This window comes from Rhinopithecus bieti, unplaced genomic scaffold (assembly GCF_001698545.2).
Source record: "Rhinopithecus bieti isolate Rb0 unplaced genomic scaffold, ASM169854v2 scaffold_14826, whole genome shotgun sequence".
In the NCBI taxonomy this organism is placed as follows: domain Eukaryota; kingdom Metazoa; phylum Chordata; class Mammalia; order Primates; family Cercopithecidae; genus Rhinopithecus; species Rhinopithecus bieti.
In genome coordinates, this window is record NW_016808328.1 from 3,760,042 (window position 1) to 3,777,762 (window position 17,721).

General features: G+C 55.1%; 1 protein-coding gene across 8 annotated transcripts in view; it reads left to right on the top strand.

The window, feature by feature from the left end:
- Positions 1-17,721, top strand: part of RAP1GAP (RAP1 GTPase activating protein) — a 72,209-nt gene that overhangs the window by 9,455 nt on the left and 45,033 nt on the right. For 7 of the 8 annotated variants that reach the window (XR_001888086.1, XR_001888085.1, XR_001888084.1 and 4 more), the window contains exon 2: positions 9,055-9,090. The exons of the other annotated variant lie outside the window; for it this stretch is intronic. The gene's annotated coding sequence lies outside the window, so the exon portion shown is untranslated. The remainder of the gene's footprint in view (positions 1-9,054; positions 9,091-17,721) is intronic. 8 annotated transcript variants of the gene reach the window in all.

The following is a 17,721-nucleotide window of genomic DNA, read 5'->3' on the forward strand; positions in this document are numbered from 1 at the left end:
AAAAAAAAAAAAAAAAAAAAAAAAAAAAAAAAAAAGGCTGAGTTGGAACCCACTTTGTCGAGCTCTCTCAAGCCTGTGCCCTTCCTCACTGGCTCACTCTGCCCTGCTTGGTATCCAGGCTGTGTAGTTATGCATTTAGAGCCCTGGTTTCTGGAAGGAAGGGCTTCAGCCAAGCAACAGGTTTATTAAGCACCTACTGTGTGTTTTGGGGAGGTGCTTTGTGAGGCTAAAGCTTGTGAGGATGGAGAGATTGGGTTCCTCTGTGAGAGATCTCGAGGCTGCATGCCCCCATCCTACCGCAGAAGGCATTCAAGCCCCTGAGGATGCCAGGACAGAGCAGCCAGGGCAGGACAGCGAGTACTGTGGGAAGGACTTTCTTCCTGGCAGGAGCGTCCCTCACAGTGACTCAGAGCAGTGTGAAGACCTCAGAGAGGTTTTGTAGCCATATCTGCATCCACTGATCCTTAGGCAAGTCATTAGGTCTCTGGGACCTGGGCTTTCTGATCTGTGAAATGGGGAAGATGATTGTACCTAATTTACAGGGTGGATTTAAGGACTGGATGAAAGCGCTTGGCACAGGGCCTCGGGAACTAAAAGGGGCTGTGCCATTGAGCCGCAGTGCACGGGTGATAGGGACCTAGGTCCCGAGGAGCTCGGAAGAGCTGGATCTGCTCTGTTTGCACACCTCAATTTCCCCCGTCAGCCATGGCAGACATGTAACTCTTGCATGATCGGCCTCACGGGGCTGTTGTCAGGATCACAGAGATCCCGGAACGCGTAGGTGCGGCCCCGTGATCTGCGCACTGAGAGAACGGGTCCCGCGGGAGGGGGCGGTGTGCGGGCGCAGGTGCGCCCTTGTGAGCTGGGAGACGTGCGGCGCCTGGCGCCGGGGGAGGGCGAGGACGGGCGCTGGAGACGCCTCCGTGTAAGGGAGGGGTGAGGAAGTGTGAGGGGCGGCAAGCGCGCGGTCGGCTACTCTGGTCTCTGTCCCGGCGGCTCCGGGTCCCCACCCTTCTCGGAAAGGCACCCGGGGCGCTGTCCCTGGTCCTGGAGCCCGGCCGGCCCTCGCCTGCAGTTCTCGTGAAGGCCAGTTGGTGGCGCCCGAGACCGCGGCGGACATGTGCATGTGCTTGTGGGTTTGCAGCATAGGTTCATGTGAGCCTGTCCACAAGCATTTGATCTTGACGTGATCTCTATGGGCATGAGTTAGATGTCTCTTTGGATGTGCATGGCACAGTACTAGGCCAAGTGCATGTGTGACTTGGGAAAGTTTGTGTGCAAGTGTGCACAGAGGTCTACCAGAGACCTTGTCTGTCTGTTCAGACTCTATCACCAGTGTCTGAACAGTGTCAGCCACACAGTGGGTGCTCAATACAGTGTCAGCCACATAGTGGGTGCTTGATACACACCTGCTGAATGATTGGGGGAAGGAATGAAAGAATATACACCTGGGTGCTGTCTCCAGAAGGGCTTTGCTTCCCAGGGCCTTTCAAGGCTCATGATCTGCATGGAGATGAGAAACACATCCTCAGGGGTAGGGCCTGAGTGGTGTTAGGTATTCTGGTCAGGCCAGATTTTCCTGGTCCGTGACGGGGTCCCTTTAAGTAGGCAGGGGTCTCAGAAACCCATTGAATAGAGCAGGAGTCTCAGAGCCAGGGCAGAGGCTGGCTCAGTAACCTCACTGGCCAGCTGCCTAGGGAAGGGCTGTGAGCCAAGTCACACCCACTTTCCCTCCCTTCCCAGGGGCTGGGGAACCTCAAGGAGACTCTTTCCAGAAGCTTCCTGGGATTGGGTGGGTGTGGCTTGGCTAGAAAGGCCATGGGCAAAGTAAGGATAATCATACTTCCAGAGCTAGCAGAATTCTGTCAAGGCAAATGCATCTTTTCTTTTTTTTTTTTTTTTTTTTTTTTAAGATGGAGTCTTGCTCTGTCACCCAGGCTGGAGTGCAGTGGTATGATCTTGGCTCACTGCAACCTCTGCCTCCCAGGTTCAAGCGATTCTCCTGCCTCAGCCTCCTGAGTAGCTGGGTGCCACCACGCCCAGTTGATTTTTGTATTTTTAGTAGAGACGGGGTTTCACCATGTTCGTTAGGCTGGTCTCAAACTCCTGACCTTGTGACCCGCCCTCCTCAGCCTCCCAAAATGCTGGGATTAAAGGTGTGAGCCACTGCACCCAGCCCATTATTAGGTCTTTAACCCAGCAAAGTGAGAGTAGGGCTTTAACAGATGAGCAAACTGAGGCCAGAGAGGAAAACTGATTAATGCAAAGCCACACAGGAGGCTGCCTGGGCCAGGGCAGGAAGCCCAGGACTGCCTCCTCTCCTGCCCAAAAGGCCTGGGGCAGATATCCTGAATGAGTATGATTGGGGGAGGGGAGGAGGCTATTGGGGGTCCTGGCAAGCGCTGGCTCCACCAGCCCCACCTAGAGCCCAGACCTGAGATCTTCCCGGGGTTTGCTCCTCCCTCTCCCCTTGCATTTCCCTGGAAAGGGGGAGCTGGAGGTAGGTGGGTGGAATACCCAGAGTTCAGTGAGAGGTGAACTTGGAAAGGCAGCTCTGCAACCCTCCACCTTGTGCTCTTCTCTCTTCCTCTACAGTCTGGCAGCTGTTTGAACAACTTGGGTACAAACCTAGGAGGCCCACAGGGAGGCTTCCTCTCAGAAGGAGGGCCCGGACCCTGGAAAGCAGCCTGGCACTGTTTTCTAGGTATGAGACTAGAGGCCAAGGAGGAAGAGGGCTAAACCTCCTTCAAAGATGTCAGTGACTTCCCAGTGCCAGTCAGCAGGCACCCTGTCTGTGCTGACTGTGGAGCAGTGATGTCTGTCCCCATCACAGTGGGCCAGTGAGACCAGTGTCATAGGATGTTACTAATGTGTTTGACGTCACACAGCTAGGAAGCATCAGAGCCTAGTCCAACCCTGGTCCCTGTCACACTGCCTCTGTGTGGGTGTGTCAGTCCTGGAGGCTGTTCCACATGCCCACACACAGATCTCTCCCAGTCTGTCCCATAGCTGCATGGCACTGCATGGCATACGTGAACCATAATTTATCACATTTCCTCTGGGTGGCCATTTAGTTTTAGAATTCTTACGAATAAATATTTGCTAGCCCTACAAAAATGGCAACTTCATATAGTTTAGCCTAATAAAAATGATGTCGCTACAACAATTTTTTTCTTTTTTTTTTTTTTTTTTCTTTGAGACAGAGTCTTGCTCTGTCACCCAGGGTAGAATGCAGTGGTGTGATCTTGGCTCACTGCAACCTCCACCTTCTGGGTTCAAGCGATTCTCCTGCCTCAGCCTCCCTAGTAGCTGGGACTACAGGTACCCACCACCATGCCCGGCTGATTTTTGTATTTTAGTAGAGATGAGGCTTCACCATGTTGGCCAGGCTGGTCTTGAACTCCTGACTTCAAGTGATCCACCCAACTCGGCCTCCCAGAGTGCTGAGATTACAGATGTGAGCCACCGTGCCTGGTCTTTCTTTTTCTTTTTTCTTTTCTTTTTGAGACAGGGTCTTGTTCTGTCACCCAGGCTGGAGTGCAGTGGTGCAGTCAGGGCTCACTGCAGCCTCAACCTCCCAGGCTTGAGCAATCCTCCCACCTCAGCCTCTCAAGTCACTAGGACTACATATGTACACTGTCACACCTGGCTAATTTTTTGAGTTTTTATAGAGACGAGGTCTCACTGTGTTGCCTAGGCTGGTCTCCAACTCCTGGTCTCAAGTGATCCTCCCTATTCAGTCTCCTAAAGTGCTGGGATTACAGATGTGAGCTACTGAGCTCAGCCAGCAAGTGTTTTATTTAACAAACACATGTTAAGTGACAAATACTCTACTCTTCTGAATGCTTTATCATTGGTAACTTATTTAATCCTTGGCAAAACCCTTTGATGTAGGTACTGTTATTTTCATTATCAACTCCATCTTGCTGATGAAGAAACTGAGGCACAGAAAGCTTAAGTAACTTGCCCAAGGTCACACAGGTGACAAGTGGGAGAGCTGAGATTGTAGCCTTCAAGGGTGAGGATATAAGCACATGCCTCAGTGTCCCTTGTCCTTGCCATTCATCTACAGGCTCACGTGCTATGATGCAGACGGTAAATTCTTGGAAGTGGTCTTGTAGGTTAACAGGATGCATTTAAATTCAGCTGTCACTAAGGGACCAGAAGCTGGTCAGGGACTGTCCTGCTGCAACCCTGGCCAAGGGAACGTGACCCCCACTAACCACCCCACTCCCACCCCACCCCATCCCTTGCCAATGAGGCAGCTGCAGCTGGTCAGAGCAGAGAGGCTGGAGCCCACACTGGGCTCTTTGTCTTCGGTGGGAACCCTGCGGCCCCCATGGCTCCTCTCAAGGGCCCACTGTCCCAGTACTAGCAGGGCCTCCCAGGGGCGAGGCCTGGCTGGGAAACTTGGCACATTGGCGGCCCCTTGGCCACTCTGCCAACTGGGCATGCAGAACCCACTCAGGGATCATTCCCACTGAAAAGACTGGTGAGGCATAGGTCCATGTCTAAGGGGATGCAGCAGCCCAGATGTGGCTGGAGTCCAGGCCCCAGCCCAAGCACTGTGCACATCCCCATAGCCCAGGCCTAGCTTTTCAGTCCTCTACCCCAACCGCCTCCCACCTCTCTGAGAGCCCCTGCTGCTGCTGCTACTACTTAGGAAGGAGGGAGGGAGGGAGGCTGTTGCTGCTACTACTTAGAAAAAAGGAGGGAAGGAGGGAGGGAGGGAGGGACGGAGGCTATTGCTGTTACTACTACTTTAGGAAGGAAGGAGGAAGCGGAGCGGCGGAGGGAGGGGCTGTTTGCTGCTACTACTTAGAAAGCGGAGGGAAGGGAAGGGAGGGCGAGGGAGAGGCAGGGAGGAAGGAAGGATGCGATGGAAGGAAGGAGGGAAGGAAGGAAGGAAGGACGGGGAAGGAAAGAGGGAAGAAGGGAGGGAGGAGAGGGAAGGAAAGAAGGAAAGGGAGGGAAGGAAAGGAAAGGAAGGGAAGGGAAGGGGAAGGAAGGAAGGAAGTTCCTCCCTTTCAGGCAGGACCTTCAGTGCTCCCAGGACCCCAACTCCTCAGGAGCCTGCCCTGCGAGCTGCTTCCTCCCGGCAGGAATCTGGCAAGCGGCTGCCCAGGAAGCAGGAAGGGGGCCCATTCCAGGCTTTCCAGAGCAACCTTGCCCAAAGGGGGAAGCCAAGACCCCTTCCTGAGCGACTGCAACCAAAGGGGACATAGTTTCTAAGGCGAAATGAGGAAATAATGGTTTTGTTCTGCCCCAGGCCTTCTGCAAACCCTTGGCAAGTGGGCTTTTGAGGGCCCCTGTACCCACCAGAATGTGCAGAGAAGAGGTCGCAGGTGGGCAGCTTGATGGAGGGGGCTGGAGGGGCCAAGATCCCCAAGAGAGAAAAGTAATTGGTGTGAGCGAGGATCTCAATTTCTTTGTGTTCTAAAAATGGGGAAACCGGGCAGCGCCAACCTATTCCTGCCTAGGTTGAGACAAAAAAACTGTGGAGACGTCATTTTCCTTAAGGTGCAGCTGCAGCCGCTCACCAAAAGCCCAGGCCGGGTTCCCAGGTGGAAACAGCCTCCTGAAAGGCTTCTGCAGAAATCCCTGCCCTGCACTGTCCTTGTTGCCCTTGGTTCATTCCTTCCTCCCTTATCCCCTGGGCTTGCATCTGGGCGCCCCTGCCGAGTTTGTTTAAACAAGGAAAATTCCGTAAGAAAACCTCGAGGACTGGTGGGAGGACTGGCCTCCTTCGGGTGGCAGGGCCTGGGGGGGAAGGATCTCTTCCCTCTATGGGGGAAGAGTGGGTTGGTTGGGGCTGGGGAGGGCAGTGTGCCTCAGGGGTCGGGGCTAGCTGACCCGGTGTTCTGCTGACAACAGCTCCAGTTGGGTGGGGGGGAAAAAACAGCTTACTCCTGGAGGAAAGAGCACTGCGGACTGAGTTCTGGCCGCGAGCTGCGCGCTGCAGGGAAGAGGGACTTGGGAAGGTATTTTGTTGAGTGAATAAAGTTACCTTGGCTTGCAGAAAAAAAAAAAAAAAACCCCCCTTTTTTTTCAAAGAAGCCCAGTTTTCCTCTCCAGGGTTGGGGACCTGGGCCTGCCATGACTTTTCAAGGAGGGCGGAATGGAGGGAAGTGTCTTCCACTCCTCCCCCTTTGGGCTTTCCTCCTCCCCTCACCAAGGGCAAAGGGGGAAGGGGGGCTCCTGGGGGAAGGGGGGAGACAGGTGGGCAAAGCGAGGGGTTATTGGAAGACTGTTCCTTACTCATTTGTTTCGCAGGGAAGGGCAAGAACGCCTGACCCCGCTGGTTGGAACTCTTGCTTACCCGCATTTTATTAAAGCATCTACTTCTACGGCCAGGACCTGGGCCGAGCGCTTTAACGTTGCGTGAGACTCAGTTTCGTCATCCCCAGGCGTTCCTTAGGAGGCCGGCGGCAGGGAATTCCCCACTTTACAGATGAAATTTCGAGGGACAGGAAGGAAGCGGGACATGGCCCTTGCCATGGCCAGACCCAGGCATCTGGGCAGAGGAGCTTTCCCAGCCTCGTGATGATGGGGACGGATCCGCCGGATGGCAAGCGCGGCGGGCTCGAGGGGCCGGGGAGGAGGCGTCCCCCCAGCAGGAGGGTCTGCGGCCTGGACGGGGGGGCGGGGCGGGGAAGGAGGGTTGGGGAGGCGGTGCCCCGCGGGCCCCTCAAAATCCCGGCCCGGCCGGCCCGGCTCGGAAAGTCCCGCCGAAGGCCCCCGCCCGGGCCGGGGCCAGGGGCGGGCGCCGGAAAACAAAGGCGGCCCCTTTCCTGGCGCCGGGGCGGCCCCCGGGCAAGCTTGGGACCGCGGGGGGGCCCGCTCGGGCGGATGACCAGGGGACCCCCATCTGGGGGGCGGGGGCGGGGGCGGGGCGGGCCGTCGGGTTGCCAAAGGTGACCCGGGGGGGGCGGGCGGGGGAAAGGCGGCTCAGGGCTTTGGCGCGGGCCGGGGCCCCAGGGCGCGGGCGGGCGGGCACCACCATGGAGGCGGGCCGGGAAGGGGCCGCAGCTTCCACCTTCGGGGCCTACGGGGCGGGGTAGGGCGCGGGGCGGGGCAAGGGCCGCGTGCGCGCGTGTGCCCCACGCCCCGTGGGGGAGCCCCGTGGCGGGGTGTGCGCCGGCGGCGTCGGCGGACATGGGGCCCTGAGCTGTGACTGCTATGGGGGCTGAGCGTTTGACCTCAGTGCGCGCATGGCTGTCATGTTGCGGCGCCTGTGTGTGTGTGTGTGTGTGTGTGTGTGTGCGCGTGCGTGTGTGTTTCTGTGTCTGTGTGTTCCCATTGCCTGTGCATGTGCCTGTGGGGGGAGGTGAGTGCAGGGTGGACATTGCCGTGTTTGTGTCTAAGCACATGATAGTGGCGCTTATGTATGTGACTGGGGCTGCGGGGCTTCTGGGCCTGTGTGTGTGCATGCATGTGTGCGCGCCTGCTCGCATGTATAGGTATGTGGGAGTGGGGGCAGGCAGGTCAGGGGGAGGCTCTGCTGGACCTCCCACTTTGCCTCTGCAGCTGCTGAGCCTCTCAGTGAGGCTCTGGATAAAGGGACTCTAGAAGCCCTTAGTAGGCCCTGCCCACTCTGGGCACCAGGCTGCCCTCCTTCCTGCATCCTGGCTCTCGGGAACCCCCTCCTCCCTGTGCCACTGGCTGCCTGGGCTTGAAGGCCTGGAGGAGATCAGAGTGGCAGCAGGTTCATCTTGGGGTCAAGGGATGCAGAGGTGGGATGGGGATTTATGCCTGTTGCGGAGATTTGGCAAACTGGAGAGAAGATGGATTAGACAGAGTGTTCTCAGAGCCCCTGCCCAGCCAGACAAGCAGCTCCATGACTTTCACCAGCCCTGCCTCTCAGTGGTCAGAGGGACCCTGGGACTCACCTTGGGGAGTGGAGTGCTGGGGCTTGTGTGTGGACATGGTCAGTGCTCGCTGAGCTATGGGGATTTTGTCCAAACTGCCTTCCCCTTGTGGACGCTCAACTTTTGAGGTGACCCCAGCAGAGGGGCGGGGTGGGGTGGGAGGCCAGAGGCTGCCCTTCCATCTGGGGTCTTGCTTGCTGTCAGGTGACAGCTGGGCTAGGCCCTGAGTTTCCTGGCCAGCCGACACCGAGGAGCAGCTCGCAGGCTGGGTCCTGTTCTATGACCTTGGGCCAAGTCCTGGCTTCTCTGACCTCCCTGTCTGCAGAGTCGGCCTTCCCCATCAGCTGTCCCTGGGAGCCCCCAGCCCTGCCCTTCGGAGGACGCCCCTTCACTGGCAGAGTGGACTGGGCTCCCTCCTCATCCCCTTCTTAGCTCTGGGCAGGAGGCGAGTTGTTTGTTGTCCCAACAGCTGCTCAGCCCCTGCCCCCAGCGGCACCAGGGTGCCCTCAGAGTGCAGTAGGAGAATCAGGGCGGGGAGGGAGTGCTACCCAAACATGTGTTCTGGGGCTGGATCTGGGAGGATTTGGGGGAGACAAAGTCTGAGGTGCCCCTGAAGTCTTGGGGAGCAGGGTATGTGTGTTGGGATGAGGGTGGGGGGAAGCTCCTCCTAGATCTCCTCCCAGATTTGCAGACATTTGCTTCCTGGGTGGATATGAATGAACAGCTTCAGGATTGAGGCAGGCTGTGGGCCTTGAGGCTGATGTTCTTTCTGCCCACCATAAACCATAGACATCCAGCAAACTGCTCCATCCTGCCTGGAAAAGCTCTAAGCTAGCCCCAGCTGCACACCTACATCCTTGCCATGATCCAAACTGCTGTAGTCACTGTCCTACTCCACCTGTCCCCCTACCCCTGCTAACACCCCACAGCCCTGCCCCCTGCCCCACTGCCCCCAGTCTTGCCTCTTTTCCTGGCTCTTTAACCCCCATGCCTTCCCATGTCCCTAATCTGACAGTTGAACCCCTGCAAGCCTAAGGGTGATAGTGACTGCATCAGGTATCCTTAGAAACAGGACCTTCTCCAGCCCCGCTGGGAGGGTGGCGCAGTGCAGGTGGGTCTGATTTGCTGGACCAAGCTAGTGAGAAGGGATGTCCCCTCACCTGTGGCCCCTCTTATTGTGTTTCAGGGTGGACAAGTCCTTCACCCCTCGCCGGAGTGTATGGTGAGTACTGGGGACTCTCAGGAGGGCCTGGGTTGCCTTGGCTGGTCCCTGCAGATACCCCCAATCCATTCCTACCCCTGCGATGCCAGGCCAGACCTCACCAAGCCTCCAAGCATCCTCTCAAGGCAAGGGGGTGGGCAGACCGTCTTACCAGGTCTGTCCCCAGAGTACTTTTTTAGAGAGCCTTGGAGGCAGGCAAAGCAGGTTCACGTCTTCACTCTGCCACTGCCTGTGTGACTTTCAACAATTCCTTAACCTCTCTGAACCTCAGTTTTCTCATCTGTGAAATGGGGATTAAAATGCCCGTTAATAGGGTGTAAAGTAAAAAGAACAAAACAAAACTGGACCTGACATATTGTGGGCCCTTTTGCTCAAATGCTTCCTTCCTTTTTTTCTTCTCTATTTCTTCCCACCTCAGGTGGCTCCTTGCTGGGCCAGGGTTCCCTTAGCCTTTACTGACCCTGAATCCTCTAGTTACTTCCCGTGACAGCCCTCAGAACCGCCCCCCTCCCATATTTCCTGTGTCTGGGGCTGCCCTCTGGAGGAGGAGGGAACGAGGCAACCATGTCTGGAGCTTCCCAACACCAAGAGGCAATGGGTGGAGGTGCAGCCTCACCTCGGGATACACCGTAGCACCCTGATGCCCCAGCAGGCGGGGTGCCTCCTGTCTTCCCTGGCATCAGCATCATGTGGGCCTGGCTGGCTGCTCCTCCTGCTGCTTCACCTCCAGCAGGAGAGCCCCCCAACTGCTCTGGCTGCTGCTTCCTGCCCCTGCTCAGGGCTTCCTGGGGTCCGTGGGTCCTGCAGTACCCCCCAGCTGCTGGGCGACTCCCATCTGGCACCATGGTCCCCACAGAGCCCTCCTGGGAAGCCAGGCCTGGGGTGGGAGGCACACAGGGTGCCTCGGCTAAGCTCCCAGCCTGCCTTTCTATTTCCCTTTGATGCTCTCCATGCAACCTCGGGCTGCTTCCTCTCCCTTTCTGGGCATCGTCTCCTGCTGCTGTGCCTAGTCCATTTGAACCCCTCCTTCTGCAAGATGGTGTCCTATGCTCAGAGCAGGGGCAGACTGGGTGGGGGATACAGGCAGAGGTGAGGAAGGTGCCATCCTTTCCTTCAGGGAGTTCAGTAATAACACCACTGACAACCGCCACTTCTTAGGCACGTGCTATCTACTGGTTACTGCACTAGGTGCCTGACATGTGTTATCTCATGTAACTTAGACCATACCTCAGAGTTAGGGACTATTATCTCTAATTACGGATAAGAACAATGAAGCCCAGAGTGGGAAATGAGTTGCCCAAGGTCACACAAGCAGTTGGGATTTGAACCTTGATCTTCCAGACCCTGTGCAGAACCCAGAGCCTCACCTACTCTGTCCCAGGGCCACCAGGCCACAGGGATGGTCTGAACAAAGGATGTGCTTGAGGGAAAACTCAGAGACAGGGGCCACCCAGAAGGCCCACTCTAGGGAGCCCTAAGCCAAGAATTAGAGTTGACAGCCCAGGACTGATTGTAACTGGCCAGCTGTGTGACTTTGGGCGAGTCCCATCCCCTCTCTAGGCTTCCCAGTTGACCCATCTATCAAGTAAAGATTGGCCATTCCTCCAGGACACGCCCCATTACCCAAAATGCCTTGCCTGTGCCCGCCTAGCTGGAGCCGCTGTCCAAGGTGCTAACCGTAGGCCCTCCCTTCCCAGCTGCCAAAGGCCATCGCTTAACTCCAGTCCATGCTTGGCATATGGTTAGTGCTCAGTCAGTGGTGGTCATTTTGACCATTAATCATGATCTTCCGGCACTCAAGGCCTGTCTCCACCTCCTTTTCTAGTTTGGGGCTTGCTTCTCCCATGCCCTGTATTTCTGATCAACGGGAACATGGCCCCAGTCAGCGTCACCTCCCCTTGATGTCCCTCCACTTCCATTTCCACAGGCCTTCGCCACACCTCCAGCCCACCTTTGTCACCATTTGTTGAGTGTTTTCTTTCTTGATCCCCACACCCCCATTCCCTCTTCAGAATGCCTCCTCTGCTGCTATAGAGCATGCACTCGTGAATCTTCCTGGGTTAGGGGAAAGAGCATGGACTTCAGAGTCTGACAGGTGTGGACTGGAATCTGCCTCTGCCACATTCTAGTTGTGTGACTTTGGCAAGTCATTTTCCCTCTCTGGGCCGCACTTGCTACTCAACATGTGCTCGTTGAATAGGGCATTTCCGGAAGTTGACTTCGGGTGAGCTGCATGTGTTCACATAACCCTGCAGTGCAGAGCAGGCTCTGAACTCCTTGAAAGCAGAGGTGCTTCAGTCACTTTTTGTTTTTTTGGAGACAGGGTCTCATTCTGTCGTCCAGGCTGGAGTGTAGTGGTGCAATCTCGGCTCACTGCAACCTCCACCTCCTGGGTTCAGGTGAATCTCTTGCCTCAGCCTCCTCAGTAGCTGGGACCACAGATGTGTGCCATCACTCCTGGGTAATTATTTTTGTATTTTTAGACAAAGTCTCACCATGTTGGCCAGTCTGGTCTTGAACTCCTGAGCTCAAGTGATCCTCCCACCTCGGCCTCCCACTGAGTTACATTTGAACTCAACTTAGCCCCACTTTCTCCCATAAAGGCCAGGCTGTACTTTTCTCATGTCTCTGTCCTCCACATGGTCTTGTACAACTACCATGCCCATAAATGCTTAATGCTTGTGGAATTGAATTGAATGTGTTCAGGGAAGGGAATGAGTAAAACCTTGTCAGTAGTCTGGGAAGGCTTCCTGGAGGAGGTGATTTTCCCCCACCCCTTTACAAAACAGGATTAAGAGGTTAGAGCTTGGATTAAGGGAGCAGTGAGTCTTGGTAGAGGCCAGATGTGATCATGGCTAAGTTCCCCTATGCACCGCCAACCCCTCTCAGCAGGTTGTTTGCAGTGGGGGACCTCAGAGTAGGTGTGCAGATGCAAGAGGAAGGAGGCCCAGTGTGAGGGTTGGGAGCCAGTGGGACAGTGAGTGACTCTGATTCTGCAGCCCTAAGGGACCCAGATGTCCTAGAATGGGGGCTGGACATTTAAAGTGTATTCAAATGGATGGTGGGAGGTGGAGCGGTGTTAGGGTAGAGGAATGGCCAAGTGGACTAGCACAAGGCAGGAGGGTTCTGAAAATATCTTTGGGAAGAGGAGAGTCAACTTTGGCCTTAAAACTAGGAGCCTGGGAGGTGGAGGCAGAACCCAGCAAGGATTAAGAGCTGACAGTGTGCCAGGCATTTTACTCTGGAGGTCTCATTAAATCATGGCATCGTTCCTGCAATTTGGCCTGTTGTTCCCAGTTTAGAGGCCAAAACCATGGCTGAGAGTGGTGGAGGCTTTGGCTCAAAGTCACAGCTGGTGAGGGCTGGATTTGAATCCAGCTCTTTCTTCTGCTAAGGAAGGGACCTTGGTCAGAGACAGTGAAGCTGCAGAAATGGGGAAGGTCTTGGTTATGAGGCAAGGGAGGAGCGAGGAGTGATGTAGCCTTGAATGCCACCCAGACGGGAGTCACTGCTCAGTCCATGTGTCCTACTGGGAAGGCCCTTCTGGTTGGTGAGATGTTTCCTCTTAACAGAACTGGTACCAGTTGCTCCCATATATGGAACACTTCCTGTATCCCAGGCCCTGGGCCCAGCACTTCCCTGAATCATTTCATTCCATCCTGACACCAGCCTTACAGAATACTATCCGTCCCTTACTACTGTCCATCCCCATTTTACAGATGAGGAAACTGAGGCTCAGAGAGAGGAAGCGGTGGCCCAGGGACATGCAGTCAGTGAGGGGCAAACCAAGACTGACAGTGGTGCCACTCTGAGGCCATGCCTTTAGCCCTTGATCTTCTGGATGCTGCTTGTGCTAAGTGGTAGGCTGGGGTGGGTGGCCCTGTCCTAGGTGGCTCCTTGTGGCGATTACTGAGCCAGAGGCCCTGGGGCCTGTGTGCTGCTGCAGGAAGCACGAGGCTGGCCTCATTAGTGGCTCTGAAATGCCAAGCAGGCACGTCCCGCTGGGCCTCCTCATCTATTATGCATCTGGTGGGTAGGCCCCCGGCGGGCAGCTGGCAGTGCATGGGATGGGGGAGCTAGCAGCTGCTTCCTGAGCCCATGGCTGCCACTATACCTCTGGGCAGGGATCTCCCAAGGCAAATGCCAAGGCCTCCTGCCTCATCCCCTTGGCCCAGCCAGGGTAAGGGGATTCTACTGGGGTCAGGGATATGGATGCTGGTCCCCAGCTCATTAGCCTGGCTATCTATCCTAGCAGCCACTTTTCTTTATTTTATTTTTATTTTTATTTTTTGAGACAGGGTCTCACACTGTCACCCAGTCTGGAGTGCAGTGGGGCAATCTCAGCTCACTGCAGCCTCGACCTCCTGGGCTCAAGCAATCCTCCTCCCTCAGCCTCCCAAAGTGCTAGGATTACAGGTATGAGCCACTGTGCCCAGCCCCTAACAGCCACTTCTAAGACAGGCTGAGACTTCGGTTGAGCTAAGGGTCATTTGGGACCAGAGTGGGCAGAGGAGGTGGGCTGAAATAGAATCTTCGATGCCCAAGCTCCTGGCTGCACAGAGCGTCAGAGCGATAGAGCTGTGGTCATTTGTTCATCATTTATTCATCCAGCCACAGTAACCACTGAACACCTACTATAGGCCAGGCATGGTTTTAGTTACTGCAGATTCAGCAGAAAACGAGACAGGCCTAGCCCCTATCCTCAGAGAGCTTGGTTTGGGCAGTACTTCACCTCTCTGAACCTGGATTTCCTCATCTGTAAAATCCGGAATGGGGGAGGCAGACTATAAGTAAATAGACAAGGAAATAACCTCTGATGGGTACACTGAATTTCTTTTTCTTTTTTTTTCTTTTTTGAGACACAGTCTCGCTCTGTCACCCAGGCTGGGGTGCAGTGGCGCCATCTTGGCTCACTGCAACCTCCACCTCCCGGGTTCAAGCAATTCTCTGCTTCAGCCTCCTGAGTAGCTGGGATTACAGGCACCTGCCACCACGCCCAGCTAAATTTTTTTTCTTGTATTTTTAGTAGAGACGGAGTTTCACCATCTTAGCCAGGCTGGTCTTGAGCTCCTGACCTTGTGATTCGCCTGCCTTGGCCTCCCAAAGTGCTGGGATTACAGGCGTGAGCCACCGCGCCTGGCCAGGTCCACTGAATTTCAAAGCAAGGCTACATGCTAAAAAGAGCTGGTCCTCGCCGAGAGCTGAGCGTGCACCGGGCTGTGTTTCAGAGCACTTTGCACACATTCATGGGTTTGATCCTCACAACAGCACTGCGAGGCAAGACCGTTAGTAACCCTGGTTTAGGGCTGGGGAAACTGAGGCAAAGAGAAGTTAAGTAACCTGTTCAAGATCCCTTGGAAAAGCTGAGATTAGAGCCTAAGTAGCCAGGCTCCAGTTTGCCTGCCATCCCGTGCTGTATGGCTGGAAATGAAGGAGTCCTGGAAAGCCTTTCTGAAGAGGGGATGTTTGAACCAAAACCTGAAGGATGAGAGGAGCTGGCCATGAGGGAGCTGGCAGATGTCCAGACAGAGGGAGCAGCAGGTGCAAAGACTCTGAGGCAGGGATGAACCTAGTGACAGAGAGACCCCCTCCCCTTCCAGGAAGGATCCCCTATAGCTTCAGGAGACAAGAGAAAATCCCCTCCACATGTGTTGTGGCTCTGGGACTGCCACTGTTTGGCTGTGTGATCTTGAGAAGTGGGTCCCCATCTCACTTGTGTGCAACCCTGCTCTCCCACGTCTATCCTCCGCATCATGAAGAGGGGCTCTTGCAGCCCTGAGGTCCCTGGTCTGGTTGGCCCTGTGTGCCCCTACCTCCTGGGGATGCTCCAACTCTGGTCTATTTGTCTGGGATGCATGGGAATATTTGAGTTCTGTTAGGTAGACCTGAGTTCAAATACCCAGCTCAACTTCCATTTACTTGCTGTGTGGCCTTACCCCATCTACTCTGCCTCTCTGAACCTCAGATTGTCCATAACAATGGAAACAGTATTGCTTCGAATGAAATTAGTGCAGAGTGTATGCTCAGGGGGATGTTCTCCCTTGTAACTAAGCATTTGCATTTTGGGAGGAAAGACTCATTCATCCAAAGAGGGATTCTCTAGTGATAGAATTTTAGGCACTGTGGTGGCCACAGGCTGAGTAGATGATTAAGGAGGGGATTTTCTAGTAGCCCAGATCCTGGAAAAGCCTTCTGAGTTCAGGATCTTCCCCAAAATTCATTCATTCAGCAAACTAATTCAACAAGCATTTAGTGTGGGGACACCCTCCTAGGGCCAAACCCTGTGCTGGGTGCTGGGGACATGATGGTGGAGATAGTAGATGAGGCCACTTCTTCTGGGGTTCAGACTCTAGAGAGGGTCATAAGGAAAGAGGTGGTTTGATGGGAATGACATGTGCTGACTAGGGAGATGTGAGTGTTGCTGAGAGCTCAGAGAAGGGACTCCTGCCCACATCTGGGAATCAAGGAAGGCTTCCTGGAGGAGGTGACTCAAAAGTCAAAGTGGGCCAAGTGGCAGCGTGTGTGTGTGTGTGTGTGTGTGTGTGTGTGTGTGTAGTGGGGAAGGGAGGTGCACTGAATGAGAATGTTCCAGGGATAGGAGGTGGCAGGTCATCATTGTGGAGGAGAAAAGCGTGTGGTGGCATGTGCTGGACTGAGTTGGGCCTGACAGGTGAAGGGAAGAGAGATAGTTACCAGGTCATGTCCCTGCAGGTCCCACTGGGACTTCTGTGGGCTACACTGGAAGGCTCTGAACCCCCAGGCCACCATGGGAAGAGGCCTGCTAGGGTGCCAGTCGCCCACCCTCCTCCCTGCTCCAAGGAGCTGCTGTTTGATACTGAGTCAGTCCCCAGCTCAGGGAGGCCCTGGCTGTGCCCTTAGTGCAGAGCTGTGGAAGCCCTGGAGCCAGTGTGGGCTGGGACTGCAGATGCGTCTCAGCCACCAGATGGCTGGATGATTTCTCTGGATCTCAGTTTCCTCACCTATAAAATGAGGGCAATGAAAGTACTACCTGGAAGATTGGTGTGGGGATTAAATGAGATAATGGGTGCCAAGGCCTGAAACCAGGGCCTGGCACGGAGCACGTCCTCCATCGATGCCAGCTATTGCAGTTACTGCCATCATCGTGGTCATGGTTACCTGCTGTGCCCGCAGTGGGTGCGGAATCTCACTCAGTGTGTAGACTGTGTCCTCTGGAAGCTTGCTGCCTGCCAGGGGGTGACCTGCCTGCCTACACGTGACTGTACGCCCCAGCCGTGGGCACTGGCCTTAGGCACTGGCCCTAGGCACTGACCCTGAGAACATTGGCTTTGGAGTCTGACAGGCCTGGTGCCAGGTCCTGGCCAGTGACCTTGAGGAGTCTCTCACCTTGCTGAGCCTTGGCTCGTTCCTTTGTGCAGTGGGGGTGTTCATGGCTCCGGCCTCACGGTGAGCGAGAGGCAGTGAGGAGGTGCTTTTAAAGGGCTGGCCGGTGTAACAATGCAGCTGTTTCTGACCCCATGCTGCAGGAGGGAAGAAACACGTGCCTTGGACCCACATGACCTAGAGACCCACATGACCTTGGACCCACATGACCCACATCACCCTCCCTCTCGGAGGCTCATTTTCATACCTATGAAATGGGAAGATCAGTTGTGATGCACTCTGATGTGCTGGGGTTCTAGTGGAGTTAGCTTGTCAGAAGTTTGACCTGGTCCAGCTCTTTGCTTTGTGACATTGGGCTAGAGACTTAACCTCTTGGAACCTCAGTTTCCGTGCCTGCAAACCGGTAATGTTCACCTCATGGGGTCTTTCAAGGCTTCCATTAGCCATTTGTTAATTTAACAAATACGGAGTTCCTACCACATGCCAGGTACTAGTCTAAGAATTGAGGATGCAGCAGTGAACCTGACAGACATGGTCCCTGCTTCACGCCCATTATCCTCCAGTGCAGGAGACAGAGAGCTAAGAAAGTTTCAGATGGGCAATGTGCAGTACGGATGGGGTGGGTGTAAGAGCTGGCTTTGCCAAGGGTATCAGGGAGGGGCCTCTCTGAGGCCTGAATGGGAAGGAGCTGGCTGTGAAAAGGGTAGTCCAGGCAGAGGGCAGAGAAAGTGTAAAGGATTGGGGGCAGGAATAGGACTCCTTCCCCTGCCCTACAGCTGAAACATTCCAGATCATCTCCTGGCAGCAGGTGGAAGTGGCTGAGAAGGTAGAGAGGCTGGAAGCCCACTTCTTTCAGATCAGGAACTGCTGCCTAGTCAGGTGTGGTGGCTCATTCATACCTGTAATCCTAGCTCTCTGGGGAGGCCGAGGCGGGTAGATCACCTGAGGTCAGGAGTTCAAGACCGGCCTGGCCAACATGGTGAAACCCTATCTCTACTAAAAATACAAAAAAAAAAAAATTAGCTGGGCATGGTGGTGCACACTTGTGATCCCAGCTACTCGGGAGACTGAGGCAGGAGAATCACTTGAACCCAGGAGGTGGAGATTGCCATGAGCCGAGATCACGCCACTGCACTCCAGCCTGGCCAACAGAGCAAAATTCCGTTTCAAAAAAAAAAAACAGAAAAAAAAACCAGAACTGCTGCCCACTGGGCAGGCCCTGTGGGGTGGTGGGGAGCGTGGGCAGCCATGGAAGACCAGATTTGGCTT